Source organism: Tachyglossus aculeatus, chromosome 3 (assembly GCF_015852505.1).
Source record: "Tachyglossus aculeatus isolate mTacAcu1 chromosome 3, mTacAcu1.pri, whole genome shotgun sequence".
NCBI lineage: Eukaryota > Metazoa > Chordata > Mammalia > Monotremata > Tachyglossidae > Tachyglossus > Tachyglossus aculeatus.
Genome location: NC_052068.1, coordinates 54,949,695 through 54,966,507, shown reverse-complemented (window position 1 = coordinate 54,966,507; position 16,813 = coordinate 54,949,695). Strand labels below are relative to the sequence as shown.

The 16,813-nt window shown below is 45.2% G+C and overlaps 1 non-coding gene and 1 pseudogene across 1 annotated transcript; both read left to right on the top strand.

Moving 5' to 3' along the window:
* The first annotated feature begins 4,688 nt into the window (after positions 1 to 4,688).
* On the top strand, positions 4,689 to 4,826 carry LOC119926082. Its single transcript, XR_005449995.1, has one exon. It is a non-coding gene; the product is annotated as a small nucleolar RNA SNORA7 (small nucleolar RNA).
* A 1,230-nt stretch (positions 4,827 to 6,056) lies between these two features.
* Positions 6,057 to 16,155, top strand: LOC119925285 (annotated as a pseudogene).
* The last annotated feature ends 658 nt before the right edge of the window (positions 16,156 to 16,813 follow it).

Sequence of the window (16,813 nt, the reverse complement as noted above, 5' to 3'; positions counted from 1 at the left end):
CCCTGACACAGACAGAAGGATTCACTGAACGGCTTTTCTTTTCTTTTAAACAAAACCAGGTTATTAAGCTTTTGCTTAGAGAAGTGCTAAATGGATCTGCTTGATTTATACCTCTTGGGTCAACGGATAATTGCTGTCAAGATACAAAGCTCATGGATCAGAATGATATTTCCAGAAGCTGTACTGCCAATCAGATGAATATTTCGGAGGGAAGAACACCAACGTGAATCCAAGAACGGCAGTAATTTTAAGCAACCTGAGCAATTAATCAGTGGTACTTATAAATGTCCATCAGTGTGCACGTCACTCTACTGGTTGCCTGTTGTGTACAGAGAGCTATATTGGGCACACTCTGTTTGCATAACACGGTATTAAGCATTTGGGCAAGTACACTAGAGGTGGAAGATCAAATCCCTGCCCTCAAGGTTAATAAAGTATAACAGGAAGATTAATTCATTAATTTGTTCAATCATATTTACTGAGTGCTTACTATATGTAAAGCACTGTACTAAGCACTTGGGAGAGTACCAAAAATAACAGACACATTCCCTGCCCATAGTGAGGTCACAGTCTAAAGGGGAAGACAGACATTAATATACATATATAAATAAATTAAATTAGATATATATATATATATATATATATATATATATATATATATATATATATATATACATATGTGCTGTGTGGATGGGAGGAGGGTGAATGAAGGGAGCAATGCAGAAGGGAGTGGGAGAAAGGGAAAGGAGGGCTTAATCAGAGAAGGCCTATTGGAGGAGACGGGCCTTCAATAAGGCTTTGAAGTGGGGGAGAGCAATTATCTGTCTGATATGAGGAGGGAGGGCATTCCAGACTAGAGGTAGGATGTGGAGCCCATTGTTCAGTAGGGACCGTCTCTACATGTTGCCAATTTGTACTTCCCAAGCGCTTAGTACAGTGCTCTGCACACAGTAAGCGCTCAATAAATACGATTGAATGAACGAATGAATGAATGTGGGCGAGAAGTCGGCAGCGAGATAGGCGAGATCGAGGTACAGTGAGAAGGTTAGCACTAGAGGAGCCAAGTGTGTGGGCTGGATTGTAGTGGGAGAGTAGTGAGGTGAGATAGGAGGCAAGGTGATTAAGTGTTTTAAAGCCAGTGGTGATGAGTTTTTGTTTGATTCAGCGGCAGATGGGCAACCACTGGAGTGTCTTGAGGTGTGGGGAAACATGGTCTGAACGTTTTTCAATGAAAATGATTTGGGCAGGAGAGTGGAGCATGGACTGGAGTGGGGAGAAACAGGAGGCAGGGAGGTCAGCAAGGAAGCTGATACAATAATCAAGGTGGAGTAGGATAAGCGCTTGTATTAACAATAATAATAATGTTGGTATTTGTTAAGCGCTTACTATGTGCAAATCACTGTTCTAAGCGCTGGGGTAGATACAAGGTAATCAGGTTGTCCCACGAGGGGCTCACAGTCTTCATTCCCATTTTACAGATGAGGGAGGGAACTGAGGCCCAGAGAAGTGAAGTGACTTGCCCAAAGTCACACAGCTAAGTGGTGGAGCTGGGATTTGAACCCACAACCTCTGACTCCAAAGCCCGTGCTCTTTCCACTGAGCCACGCTGCTTTGATGTAGAAGCAGTTTGGATGGAGAGGAAGGGGTGAATTTTAGTGATGCTGTGAGAGTAGAAGTGATAGGAAGATACCTAGATACAATTAATTTCCAGTGGAGGAGAAAGATCCCATGAGAAGGTATGTGAAGAATAAAGAAAGAAGGGGAGAAGAATAATGAATCAATGTTGTATTTACTGAGTGCTTACTGTGTACTAAGCACTTGAGAGAGTACAATATAACAGATTGGTAGACATGTTCTCTGCCCATAGTGACCTTACTGTCTTCAGGAGGAGACAAACTTTATTATAAATAATTAAATTACTAGTGGAACCTGATGATCTTTTATCTACCCCAGCGTTTAATTCAGTACTCTGCAGAAAGTAGGCACTGAGAAAAAAAAGCACAATTATTAGTCGCACTCTGCCTCTCCTTACCTGTGTATTGTGTATTTAATCATGTCTCTTATTGTCTGTTGATTCATTGTTTCCAATGCATCTGCTTTCAAGTCCTTTCCCCCACTGTTCTTGAGACCCTTGAGGGACAGGGTCTGAGTCTAATTCTCCCTTGTATTCTATTTTCCAATGCTTAATACAGTGGTCTGCACCCAGTAAGCAATTAATACATATTATCACTACTACTTACTACTACTCCCAAAGTTGTTATGAAGATAAAATGATATCATTCCTGGAAGAGAGCTTTGGAAAAATCAATCAATCACTCAGTCGTATTTATTGAGTGCTTACTGGGTGCAGAGCACTGTACGAATACTTGGGAGAGTACAATATAACAGGCACATTCCCTGCCGACAGTGAGCTTACAGCCTAGAGGGGAGACACACGCTTGTATAAATAAATTAATAATGGATATGTACATAAACGCTGTGATTCTGAGATGTAGGAGAGTGAATAAAGGGAGTAATTCAGGACAATGCAGAGGGAGTGGGAGAAAAGGAAATGAGGGCTTTGTCAGGGAAGGGTATTACAAATTCAAGATACTTTTGTTCAAAGACCATTCATTCATTCATTCAATTGTATTTATTGAGCGCTTACTGTGTGCAGAGCACTGTACTAAGCACTTGGGAAGTACAAGTTGGCAACATATAGAGACAGTCCTTACCCAACAGCGGGACCAGGCAGATGAAACCTACTGAGGCATTCAAGACCCTTTTTTCCTACCCAGGGTAGATTTCATTTAATATAAGAAACCCAGAGTCTGCCTGTCTTGATTTTTTTCAGATTCATTCACTTTTGGCAATTCCCTTTTCCTTTCTCCCTTCTCTGCCTTATTTTTTTAAATAGTATTTGTTAAGCATTTACTAGGTGCCAGGCATTGTACTAAGCACTAAGATACAAGCCAGTTGGACCCAATCCATGTCCCACATGGGGCTCACAGTCATAATCCCCATTTTATAGATGAGATAACTGGCGTGCGGAGAAGTGAAGTGACTTGCCCAAGATCACAGAGCAGACAACGGGCAGAGCTGGGATTAGAACCCAGGTCCTTCTGCCTCTGTGGCCTGTATTCTATCCACTAGGCCGTACTGCTTCTGTCTTCTTCTTTCAGTCCCTAACAGAGGGGTAATAAAAATAATAATTATGGCATTTTTTAAGGGCTTACTATGTGTGAGGCACTGTATTAAGGGCTGGGGTAGATACAAGCAAATCGGGTTGGACGCAGTCCCTGTCCCACATAGGGATCATAGTCTCAATCCCCATTTTACAGATGAGGTAACTGAAGCACAGAGAAGTGAAGTGACTTGCCCAAGGTCACATACCTCAGTGGAAAGAGCCTGGGCTTTGGAGTCAGAGGTCACGGGTTCAAAGGCCGGCTCCGCCAACTGTCAGCTGCGTGACTTTGGCTAAGTCACTTAACTTCTCTGGGCCTCAGTTCCCTCATCTGTAAAATGGGGATTAAGACTGTGAGCACCCCCCGTGGGACAATCTGATCACCTTGTAACCTCCCCAGCGCTTAGAACAGTGCTTTGCACATAGTAAGCACTTAATAAATGCTATTGTTGTTATTATTATTATTATTATAAGTGTTGGAGCTGAGATTAGAACCCATGGCCTTCTGATTCCCAGGCCCATACTCTATCCACTACATGATGCTGCCCATCTTCCCATTAACCATCGTAGTTCAATTTCCCTTGTGAGATGTTTTCATTCATTTCTAGACTGTGAGCCCACTGTTGGGTAGGGACTGTCTCTATATGTTGCCAACTTGTACTTCCCAAGTGCTTAGTACAGTGCTCTGCACACAGTAAGCGCTCAATAAGTATGATTGATTGATTGTTCATGTGAAAGCAATTAGCAATAGCATCTATCCCCTGATGGTGCTTCCCCCCACCCCCCACCCCCGAGGTCAGGGCAACCCATGTCTACCTTAGCACTTACATTCATATCCACCTGGGCAGTCCACATTTATAATAATAATAATAATAGTGATGGCATTTGTTAAGCGCTTACTATGTGCCAAGCACGGTTCTAAGCACTGGGGGGGAAACAGGGTAATCAGGTTGTCCCACATGGGGCTCACAGTCTTAATCCCCAATTTCCAGATGAGGTAACTGAGGCACAGAGAAGTTAAGTGACTTGCCCAAAGCCACACAGCTGACAAATGGCGGAGGCGGGATGAGAACCCAGGACCTCTGACTCCAAAGCCCTGGCTCTTTCCACTGAGCCACGCTGCTTCTACCAATTATGTGGTGGAGGCGATTATATGAGCAAATACGGTATTGGTAAATGTATCTATTGAGTGCTTATTGTATGCAGGGACATGTACTAAGCACATGGGAAAGCGCAACAGATTTGATAGATACCATCCCTGCCCAAGAGGAGCTTACAGTCTTTACTACTTCCTCCTATCTTCTAGACTGTGAGCCCGCAGTTGGGTAGGGACCGTCTCTATATGTTGCCAACTTGTACTTCCAAGTGCTCAGTACAGTGCTCTGCACACAGTAAGTGCTCAATAAATACGATTGATTGAATGAATGAATGAATATCCTTGTTCTTCCCTCACTCCCCTCTATTTGTAAATATTTTCTCTTTCTTCTGTCTTCCACGTTAGGTTTTAAACTCCTAGACGGCAGGATCCCTCTCAGGGTCGCACCTGGAGAGTTTCTAGTACTCTGCCCGTCTCAACTACGGGAGGGAGAGTCACGCAGAGGTCTACCCCTTCCATTTCTAGCTTGGTCAGTGGCTAGTGAGTGGAAGGCCATCTGCTACAAGTCAAAACTCACCTGAGTTGGGCAGCAGCGGAGACTCAAGTTTACTGGGCCAAAGGAGGCAATGGTAAACTGCTTCCATATTTTTTCCAAGAAAATTCTATGGATACACCACCAGAATGATTCAGACGGCGGCGAGGTGCTCTGGGAGAGATGTATCCATGGCATCGCTAGGGCTCGGGGACTACTCGACGGCATAAGACGATGCAAAGCAAGAGGGCAGGAAATGTGACTTGCTCCTGATGAGCTTTCCAAATGCTTAGAACGGTGCTTAATATTCGGTTCTCAATAAACACCGTGGATTGTTTGATAGCTATATAATGATCTTTTGTGCTCGAAGATACGTCTCACGGTGAAGTTCACCCTCGGATGGGTGGCGGCCAAAATGGCTAAGGTGGGACCTACAGTCCTGACCACAGCACGGACACACAGAGACTGAGTGGTTGTATTTGTTGTTTGAAACATCTCACATTTCTGCTTTCGCCTCTTGGCAAGGATTAATGAAAAATTACAACTGGCTACCCACCCAGGACTGAGAACTTTTTAATTATAGCTGCAGAAAGAGAAATATTAGTTTTTAAAATGAGTGATTACCCTAAGAAATCATTGTTAAATGCCTTAGTGGGAACCTGATGACTCTTGAAAATCCTTTCATCTGGGCTGGCTAACTCTAAGGATATGTCAGAACAACTTGTTGAAGTGTTTTCCTACTCTTCCCCGTTGCTTTGTTCAGTGGCAGTTTATTATTAGGGCCAAATGCCCCCATCGTTGCCATGGTGCTTGCAAACAAACGGATTCTGCCATGAAGCTTCTGGGAGTAACGAAATGCCAAAGGCATTTTGCACAGCGCTTCCCATCTTCAAACCCCTACTGAAGTCACACCTCCACCAGGAGGCCTTCCGTGACTAATTTTTTCTCTCCCCAGGTTGTATCCACCTCAGCACTAAAACATTCACTACCATACGTAGTACTTTCACACGCACTGAGTTATATTTCCTGCTATTTTAGCACTTTTAAATTCAACTATCTCACTTTCAAGTCTCTTTTTCCTCCTGTCTGTAAATTAAGGGGTACCTGTCTCCCCTGCTAAACTCTAACCTCCTTGAGGGTAGGGTTTGTACCTTTTTTCTCCCACTGTCCTCTTCTGGGAGTTTGGGATCTTGGGCAAGACACTTAACCTCTCTGTGCCTTGATTTCCTCACTCTTCAAATTCCTACATCCCAGAGATGGGAGCAATGATCCCTCTGCTGCTATGGCTACCGGCCCTTCTACGCCTACAGACAGGTGCCGCAGCCCAACAGGAGCGAAATGGGGTCGTGGGGGTGTCAGGCTGAGTGGAACGTCGCAAGCATCGTCCGGACCTCCAATGGGCCCATCGCCACGGTGACCCCGAGGACCAGAAGACCCCCATCTCATCATCATCATCACTCTGCGATACAGGGGACGACTGAACGTCGCCACCACCTACTCCCTGACCATCAGCAACCTGAGTCTGGAGGACAAGGGAACCTACAGAGCTGATGTCCACACTGGTGACACCACCACCACTACCAACAGCAGCCAGTTCTCCCTGCACCTCTCTGAGCTGCTGGAGGAGCCCTCAGCGATGGTGAAGTCCATGGCATCTGACAACAGTGTCTGTACCATCACCCTGACCTGCTCCGTGTCTGGGAAAGGGGACAATGTGACTTTGAGCTGGACGCCCCTGTGGCCTGAGACCACCGAGTCCCCCTACGGCTCCATCCTCAGCATTTCCCGGAGGTCTGGGGACCCTCCCCAAGACTACACATGTGCAGCCACAAATCCTGTCAACGACAACTCCCACACCGTCTCCGCTGACCGGATCCTCTGTCTAGACGAACAAGAAAATTTGGCCTCAACAAAATCGAGCTTGTCCACCCAATCTGTGGTCCTGTTAGTGGTCCTGTTATTCCTGCTGGAAGGACCCAGCCTCTATTTTGTGGTCAAATGGATCAGATGGCGACAGAGAAAGAAAAAAAGACAAGAACCATATAGATCTCCTACCAAGCTGAGAGAAGAGCCGCCACCAAAAGTCACAACAACAACTGACTCAACCATCCAACCAACCCAGAAGGAGGAGAGCCCCTCCCCGTCCAGTTGGCCTATGAACAGATCATATGAGCAGCAGCATGATGTGCATATAGCTATAATTCTATTTGTTCTGACGATTTTGTCACGTGTCTACATGTTTTGTTGTCTGTTTCCCCCTTCTAGACTGTGAGCCCATTATTGGGTAGGGATTGTCTCTATATGTTGCCAACTTGTACTTCCCAAGCACTTAGTACAGTGCTCTGCATACAGTAAGCACTCAATAAATATGATTGAATGAATGAATGATGAATGAATGAATGAATGAACAGGGATATTGTGAAGATAAAATGAAAGAAATGACTTAAAGGCATTTTGGAGAAACTAAAAATTTAATAGACTCAAGATGGACTCTCCCCTCCTGATGGTAGCAGAATCATAGCCCGGCACAAAGAATGAATGAACTGAGTAGTTGCCCCTGCTTGGTTCTTCAGGACCAAAAATTCATTTTATTTCTAGGCAGGCTCAAGTCGAGGCCCAGCTGACAGAGCTGAGCCCCTGGCTGATTTGGACTCTAGACAAGCAATATGGCCTAGCAGATAGAACACAGGCTCAGGAATCAGAAGAACCTGGGTTCTGATCCCAGCTCTGCCACCCGTCTGCTGTGTGACTTTGGGCAAAACACTTAACTTCTCTGGGCTTCAGTTCCCTTATCTGTAAAATGGGGATTAAGATTGTGAGCCCTACGTGGTTCAGGGACTGTGTCCAGCCCAATTAGCATGTATCCACCCCAGCGCTTTGAAGAGTGCCTGGCACATAGCAAGCACATGACCAATACCACAATTACTATTATTGGAAAGCAAGGTTTACACTTGGAGGAAAGAGGACGGGAATGATATTTCCTCCATCTCTAGGAGGCTGGGATCCAAGTCCCAGCCACTATAGGAAGATGTCTGGAGCCACGAGGCAAATTGCTGCTGCAGCTTTGCTTCATGAATGGTCATTCATTTATCCATTCATTCATTCTGTGCCTGTTTATTGTTACATTGCACTCGTCCAACCACTTAGTACAGTGTTTTGCACCTAGTAAGCGCTCAATAAATATGATTGAATTCATTCAGTCATTCATTCAGTAGTATATATTGTGTGCAAAGCTTGGAAGAGTACAATGTACAGTAAACAGACACATTCCCTGACCATAATGAGGTCACTGCCTGTGCTTGTTGGTGCCATCAGAGGAATAGCCACCGCACCAACCGGCTGGGGAGATTCACAGCGGTCCATGCCAGGGGGAGGAGACCCAGCAAACTGGCAAAGACCAGTTAAGAAATGAGGTCTCAGCATCCAGGGACTGGCCACAAAACCATCTGTATCTCTGGCTGGCACAGTTGGATGGTTAGGCTTGGGCAGACCCCGATAAAAAGGGCTCCTCTTCCCTCTTAAAACCTCTAAATGACCGTCTCCAATTGCACTGCCTCCCAGAAATCTGCCTCTCTCACACGTGCCTAACATCAGGCTGAGGAGGGCCGGAAAACTTGTCTTGTAATTATGTTTTCCCTCTTCTTCCACTTGCAAATAGGCAATCTAATTATAGTGTTTATCTACCAACTACTTGGTGTTACCAGATGGGCAAAGTACAAGATTATCAGATTGGATGCAGTTCCTGTCCTCTACGGGACTGATGAGGAAGTTGAGGCTCAAAAAAGGTAAAGACACTTGTTTAAGTTCCCACAGAAGCTCAGTGGCAGAACCCGATCAGAGCTAGGACGAGAAGCAGTGCTGCCAAATGGACAGAGCCCGTCCCTGGGAGTCAGAAGAAACTGGGTTCTAATTCCAGCTCTGCCACTACCTCTGCTGAGTGGTCTTGGGCAGGTCACTTCACTTCTTTGCGCCTCAGTTCCCTCCTCTGTAAAATGGGGATTATGACTGTGAGTCCCACGTGGGACATGAACTTTGTCCAACCTGTTAGCTTGTTAGAGAAGCAGCGTGGCTCCATGGAAAGAGCCTGGGCTTGGGAGTCAGAGGTCATGGGTTCAAATCCCAGCTCAGACGCTTGTCAGCTGTGTGACTTTGGGCAAGTCACTTCACTTCTCTGGGCCTCAGTTCCCTCATCTGGAAAATGGGGATGAAAACTGTGAGCCCCATGTGGGACAACCTGATCACCTTGTATCACCCCTCAGTGCTTAGAACAATCAATCAATCAATCAATCATATTTACTGAGCGCTTACTGTGTGCAGAGTACTGTACTAAGCACTTGGGAAGTACAAATTGGCAACATATAGAGACAGTCCCTACCCAACATTGGGCTCACAGTCTAAAAGGGGGAGACAGAGAAAAAAAAAAAACCAAACATAGTAACAAAATAAAATAAATAGAATAGATATGTACAAGTAAAATAAATAAATAAATAGAGTAATAAATATGTACAAACATATATACATATATACAGGTGCTGTGGGGAAGGGAAGGAGGTAAGATGGGAGGGATGGAGAGGGGGACGAGGGGGAGAGGAAGGAAGGGGCTCAGTCTGGGAAGGCCTCCTGGAGGAGGTGAAGAACAGTGCTTTGTACACAGTAAGCGCTTAACAAATGACATTATTATTATTATTATTGTATCTAACCCAGCACTTACTATGGTGCCTGGCACATAGTAAGTGCTTAACAAATGTCATGAAAAAATAAAGATGTGATTCAATCCGATTTGCTCATATCCATACCAGGGTTTAGTACAGTGCCTGGCACATAGTAAGTGCTTAGCAAACACCATAATTATTATTATTATTAGGGCCTGATTAGTCAGATGGGTAGGATATTGCTGTTCTCTGCAACCTACTGATCACCTGCAAGCAAAGTCGGGCCCATCAGTGTGGTGGCCCAGGTGGGCAAGTGGCTTCCCAAGAGTAACCTGAGAATGAAGCAAGCTGTGTGCCCCAGTGTCATGGAAATTAAACACCCGTTCTCAATCAATCAATCAACCAATCACTCGTATTTATTATTATAATTACCAATAATAATAACAATAATTCTGGTATTTGTTCATGCTGCTCTTTCAGTTCCATGCCTGGCCTACAGTAGGTGCTTTCAAGTATCATTAAAAAAAAATAATTATTTAACCTAGTTTAAAATGATTTGTTGAGTATCTCTGACTCGCAGTTAAGTGCGCTACGTTATCCCAGACAACCACAATTGGTGTTAACTCTTCTTACTGAACAACTATTATAATAATAGTAATGGCATTTATTAAGTGCTTACTATGTGCAAAGCACTGTTCTAAGCGCCGGGGAGGTTACGAGGTGATCAGGTTGTCCCACGGGAGGCTCACAGTTTTAATCCCCATTTTACAGATGAGGTAACTGAGGCACAGAGAAGTTGTGACTTGCCCAAAGTCACACAGCTGACAATTGGCAGAGCCGGGATTTGAACCCATGACCTCTGACTTCAAAACCCGTGCTAGAGATCAGTTCTTTCAGAACTTAAGGAAATCTCTCTTCACTCTGACTCTCAATTCTATTTATTTTATTTTGTTAATATGTTTGGTTTTGTTCTCTGTCTCCCCCTTCTAGACTGTGAGCCCACTGTTGGGTAGGGACCATCTCTATATGTTGCCAACTTGTACTTTCCAAGCGCTTAGTACAGTGCTCTGCACATAGTAAGCGCTCAATAAATATGATTGATTGATTGATTGATTGTTCACCGCTTGCTATGTGCCAGACACTGTACTAACTTCTGGGGTAGATACAAGTTAATCAGGTTGGACACAGTCCCTATTCCCCATGGGGCTCATACTCTTAATCCCCATTTTACAGATGAAGTATCTGAGGCACAGAGAAGTTGAGTGACTTGCCCAAGGTCACACAGCAGACACGTGGTGGAGCCATCATTAGAATTCACATCCTCCTGACTCTAAGGCCCGTGCTCTACCCACTGAGCCATGTAGTTGTCCTTGGTTTCAGAAGACAAGAAGACACCAGTGATGGTGAAGTTCACCAGTTTAGTGGAATGAGCATGGACTTGAGACTCAGAGGTTGTGGGTTCTAATCCCTGCCACCCCCCCCCCCCCCCCGCCCCCCACACTTGTAATCAGGGTAATCAGGTCAATCCACACGGGGCTTATAGTCATAATCCCCATTTTGCAGATGAGGTAACTGAGGTATAGAGAAGTTAAGTGATTTGCCCAAGGTCACGCAGCAGACAAGTGGCGTGGTCGGGATTAGAACCCATGACCTTCCGACTCCCAGGCCTGTGCTCTAGACACTATGCAATGCTGCTTTCAGGTTGGACACAGTCCCTGTTCCACATAGAGCTCACAGTCTTAATCCCCATTTTCCAGATGAGGTAACTGAGACACAGAGAAGTGACGTGACTTGCCCAACATCACACAGCACACAAGGTGGGATTAGAACCCAGGTCCTTCTGACTCCCAGGCCTGTGGTCTATCCACTAGACCAGCATGGCTTAGTGGAAAGAGCCCGGGCTTTGGAGTCAGAGGTCATGGGTTCAAATCTCGGCTCTGCCAATTGTCAGCTACGTGACTTTGGGCAAGTCACTTCACTTCTCTGTGCCTCAGTTACCTCATTTGTAAAATGGGGATGAAGACTGCGAGCCCCTCTGTGGGACAAACTGCTCACCTTGTAACCTCCCCAGCTCTTAGAACAGTGCTTTGCACATCGTAAGTGCTTAATAAATGCCATTATTATTATTATTATTATTATTATTATTATTATTATTATCATTATTATTATTATTCTCTGTGCCTCAGTTCCCTCATCTGTAAAATGGGGATGAAGACTGTGTGCTCCCTTGTGGGACAACCTGCTCACCTTGTAACCTCCCCAGCACTTAGAACAGTGCTTTGCACATCGTAAGCGCTTAATAAATGCCATTACTATTATTATTATTATTCTCTGTGCTTCAGTTACCTCATCTGTAAAATGGAGATGAAGACTGTGAACCCCCTGTGGGACAACCTGCTCACCTTGTAACCTCCCCATCACTTAGAACAGTGCTTTGCACATAGTAAGTGCTTAATAAATGCCATTATTATTATTATTATTATTCTCTGTGCCTCAATTACCTCATCTGTAAAATGGGGATGAAGACTGTGAGCTCCCCTATGGGACAACCTGCTCACCTTGTAACCTCCCCAGTGCTTAGAACAGTGCTTTGCACATAGTAAGCGCTTAATAAATGTTATTATTATTATTATTATTCTCCGTGCCTCAGTTCCCTCATCTGCAAAATGGGGATGAAGACTGTGAGCCCCCCTGTGGGACAACCTGATCACCTTGTAACCTCCCCAGTGCTTAGAACAGTGCTTTGCACACAGTAAGCACTTAATAAATGCCATTATTATTATCATTATTATTATTTTCTGTGCCTCAGTTACCTCATCTGGAAAATGGGGATGAAGACTGTGAGCCCCCCTGTGGGACAACCTGACTGTGAGCCCACTGTTGGGTAGGGACTGTCTCTATATGTTGCCAACTTGTACTTCCCAAGCGCTTTGTACAGTGTTCTGCACACAGTAAGCGCTCAATAAATACGATTGATGATGATGATGATCACCTTGTAACCTCCCCAGCGCTTAGAACAGTGCTTTGCACATAGTAAGCGCTTAATAAATGCCATTATTATTATTATTATTCTCTGTGCCTCAGTTGCCTCATCTGTAAAACGGGGATGAAGACTGTGAGCCCCTCTATGGGGCAACCTGCTCACCTTGTAACCTCCCCAGCGCTTAGAACAGTGCTTTGCATGTAGTAAGCGCTTAATAAATGCCATCGTTATTATTATTATTATTAGACCACACATTAAGGATGAAAAGACCAGTTTGCTCTCAAGCTTGGGCCTCTGAAGGAGTGAGTTTTCAGCAGCTGCAGCCGCATTTATTGATTCCACTTCATGGCCACCCGGGGCCTCCCCATGACCCAAGGTAGAGAGGACCCAATGCTGACCACCAGCTGGACGCCCTCAGCGGCCCCTCTCCGTCTGCCCCGGGGGGCTCCGGTGGGGCACAGTCCTTCTCGACTGTGAGCCCACTGTTGGGTAGGGACCATCTCTAGATGTTGCCAACTTCTACTTCCCAAGCGCTTAGTACAGTGCTCTGCACACAGTAAGCGCCCAATAAATACGATTGATTGATTGATTGCTTGACAACGAACACAGAGATACCGGGGAGGAGAGGCAGACACCATGCGGGGCAGAGCTCAGTGCCCGAAATCAGGCGGATGGCACCCGAAAGGGCAGGCTCGGCCATTTGAGACCCCCGTGAGTTGGAGGCAGGGTCTTCTAGGGGGAAACACAACAGTCGCCACTCGGCTCGTTGAGCCGCTCGACCAGTGCAAATTGGGGACAGTGCCGAGTAGCGTTCAAAGAACTGAACATAATAATATTATTCATATTAATGTCCATCTCCCCCTCTAGACTATAAGCTCCTTATGGGCAGGGAACATGTCTGCTTATCCTCTTGTATTGCTCTCTCCCAAGCCCTTCATTTATTACTCTATTTTACTCGTACATATTTACTATTCTATTTATTTTGTTAATGATGTTCTCCATCCCCCCATCTTATCTCCTTCCCTTCCCCACAGCACCTATATATATGTATATATGTTTGTACATATTTATTACTCTCTTTATTTATTTTACTTGTACGTATCTATTCTATTTATTTTATTTTGTTAGTATGTTTGGTTTTGTTCTCTGTCTCCCCCTTTTAGACTGTGAGCCCACTGTTGGGTAGGGACTGTCTCTATATGTTGCCAACTTGTACTTCCCAAGCGCTTAGTACAGTGCTCTGCACACAGTAAGCGCTCAATAAATATGATTGATTGATTGATTGATCTAGCTTTATTTCTATTTATTCTGATGTCTTGACACCTGTCCACATGTTTTGTTTTGTTGTTTGTCTCCCCCTTCTAGACCGTGAGCCTGTTGTTGGGTAGGAACCGTCTCTATATGTTGCCAACTGGTACTTCCCAAGCACTTAGTACAGTGCTCTGCACACAGTAAGTGCTCAATAAATACGATTGAATGAATGACTGTCCTAGTGCTTAGAGCGCAGGCTTGGGAGTCAGAAGGACCTGGATTCTAATCCTTGCTCCACCTCTTGTCTGCTGTGTGACCTTGGGCAAGACACTTCACTTCTCTGTGCCTCAGTTCCCTCATCTGTAAAATGGAGATTAAGACAAATGAGCCCCACTGGGGACAGGGACTGTGTCCAACATCCTGATTAGCTTGTATCTACCCCAGCGCTTAGAACAGTGCTTGACACATAGTAAGCACTTAACAAATACCATATGGCTCAGTGGAAAGAGCCTGGGCTTTGGAGTCAATCGATCAATCAATCAATTGTATTTATTGAGCACTTACTGTGTGCAGAGCACTGTACTAAGCGCTTGGGAAGTACAAGTTGGCAACATATAGAGACAATCCCTACCCAACAGTGGGCTCACAGTCTAAAAGGGGGAGACAGAGAACAAAACCAAACATAGTAACAAAATAAAATAAATAGAATAGATATGTACAAGTAAAATAAATAAATAAATTGAGTAATAAATATGTACAAACATATATACATATATACAGGTGCTGTGGGGAAGGGAAGGAAGTAAAATAAATAAAGGTCAGGGGTCATGGGTTCAAATCCCAGTTCCGCCACTTGTCAGCTGTGTGACTTTGGGCAAGTCACTTCACTTCTCTGGGCCTCAGTTACCTCATCTGGAAAATGGGGATTAAGACTGTGAACCCCATATGGGACAACCTGATCACCTTGTAACCTCCCCAGCGCTTAGAACAGTGCTTTGCACATAGTAAGCGCTTAATAAATGCCATCATTATTATTATGTCTATAATCATTATTAGTAAACACTCCATAAATGCCATTGATCGATGGACTGATCGTGTCACAACATCTCTGTCACTTTTGCAAATGCCCCAACACAGTTTCGTTGTCTGTCTCCCCTTTCTAGACTGTGAGCCCACTGTTGGGTAGGATTGTCTCATCTGTTGCCGAATTGTACTTTCCAAGCGCTTAGTGCAGTGCCCTTCACACAGTAAGCACTTAATAAATACCACTGAATGAATGAATGAATGAATGAGTAAGTGCCTGTGAGAGAGTCTCCAGGGCAGCAGGAGTTCTGTTGTGCCAGCCCCTCTTAAGGGGCTGAGCCATGGGGGTGATGAGGAGAGCCCAGCCCAACCTCATCCCTCATTTTCTGGCCCTGGGCAACCTCAACCACCAGCCAAATCAATCAATCAATCAATCGTATTTATTGAGCGCTTACTGTGTGCAGAGCACTGTACTAAGCGCTTGGGAAGTACAAGTTGGCAACATATAGAGACAGTCCCTACCCAACAGTGGCCTCACAGTCTAAAAGGGGCTTGAGGCCCCCCCCTCCACAAGCCAAGCCCCCTCAGCACTCTCCCCAGACCCCGCCACTTTCTCCTCACAACTTTGAGGATGAAAATCCTGTTGGGGTCAAGGTAGGGTTGAGTAAGGTTGGGGGGAAATCTGACAGCTAACTGGCAACCGCTTCCAACTCCAGGGATTCCTCAGTTAATGCCCACCAATCCCCAAAAGGGCATCAGTAGCCCCAGCCACTGCCAAGAAAGCTTTTGACTCATTGCACGGGCCCCCGGGGCATGGCACTTTTAGGGTAGCTGAGAACAGCGGCTTTGGAGAAGCAGCGGGGCTCAGTGGAAAGAGCCCGGGCTTTGGAGTCAGAGGTCATGGGTTCAAATCCCAGATCCGCCAACTGTCAGCTGTGTGACTTTGGGCAAGTCACTTCACTTCTCTGGGCCTCAGTGACCTCATCTGTAAAATGGGGATGAAGACTGTGAGCCCCCCATGGGACAACCTGATCACCTTGTAACCTCCCCAGCACTTAGAACAGTGCTTTGCACATAGTAAGTGCTTAATAAATGCCATTATTATTATTATAATTATTATTATTATTATTCAAGCAATAGGAAACAGTTTCTGACTTCGCTACGCCCTATGGCGTTTTGATTGGAACACAAACATAGAAAAAAATGACACAAGATGAAAACCTTTATGGCTCTCAGCCAGCTTTCTGTGTCAGGGCGCTGTTAGCAGGGCTTTTGGGCCAGGACCCCAGGTCTGCAGAAAAGAAGGTGCCCGCCTTTGGTGTGCATCTGCCCTACTACTTAGAACAGTGCTTTGAACATAGTAAGCGCTTAATAAATGTCATCGTTATTATTATTATATTATTACTACTCAACCTTTCCTGGTCTCCGGTGTCACCACTGCCACAGGCGCTGTAGCCCCCAAAGCCCCCAGCTTTCCTTCTCCGCCCCATTCAATTAATCACTAGTATTTATTGAGTGATTTTTTTGTCTTGTCTTATGCTCTTGAGTCACCTCTGACCCATAGCGGCTCCATGGACACGTCTCTCCCAGAACTCCCCACCTCCATCTGCAAACGTTCCGGTAACGTATCCATAGAGTTTTCTTGGTAAAAATACAGAAAGGGTTTATTTACCATTGCCTCCTTCCGCGCAGTAAACTTGAGTCTCCTCCATGCCACTGCTGCCCAGCTTGGGTGAGTTGAATTGTAGCAGATTGCCTTCCACTCACTAGCCACTGCCCAAGCTAGGAAAATTAATAATAATAATAATAATAATGATGGTATTTGTTAAGCGCTTACTATGTGCAAAGCACTGTTCTAAGCGCTGGGGAGGTTACAAGGCGATCGGGTTGTCCCATGGGGGGCTCACAGCCCTAATCCCCATTTTACAGATGAGGTAACTGAGGCACAGAGAAGTAAAGTGACTTGCTCAAAGTCACATAGCTGACAGTTGAATGGAATGGGTAGGACTCTGCTTGACTCTCCCTCCCATAGTCAAGACTGGAAGAGTACTGGAAACTCTTCAGGTGTGACCCTGAGAGTGCTTAATGTGGGTAAAGAAAATATACTGAGCAC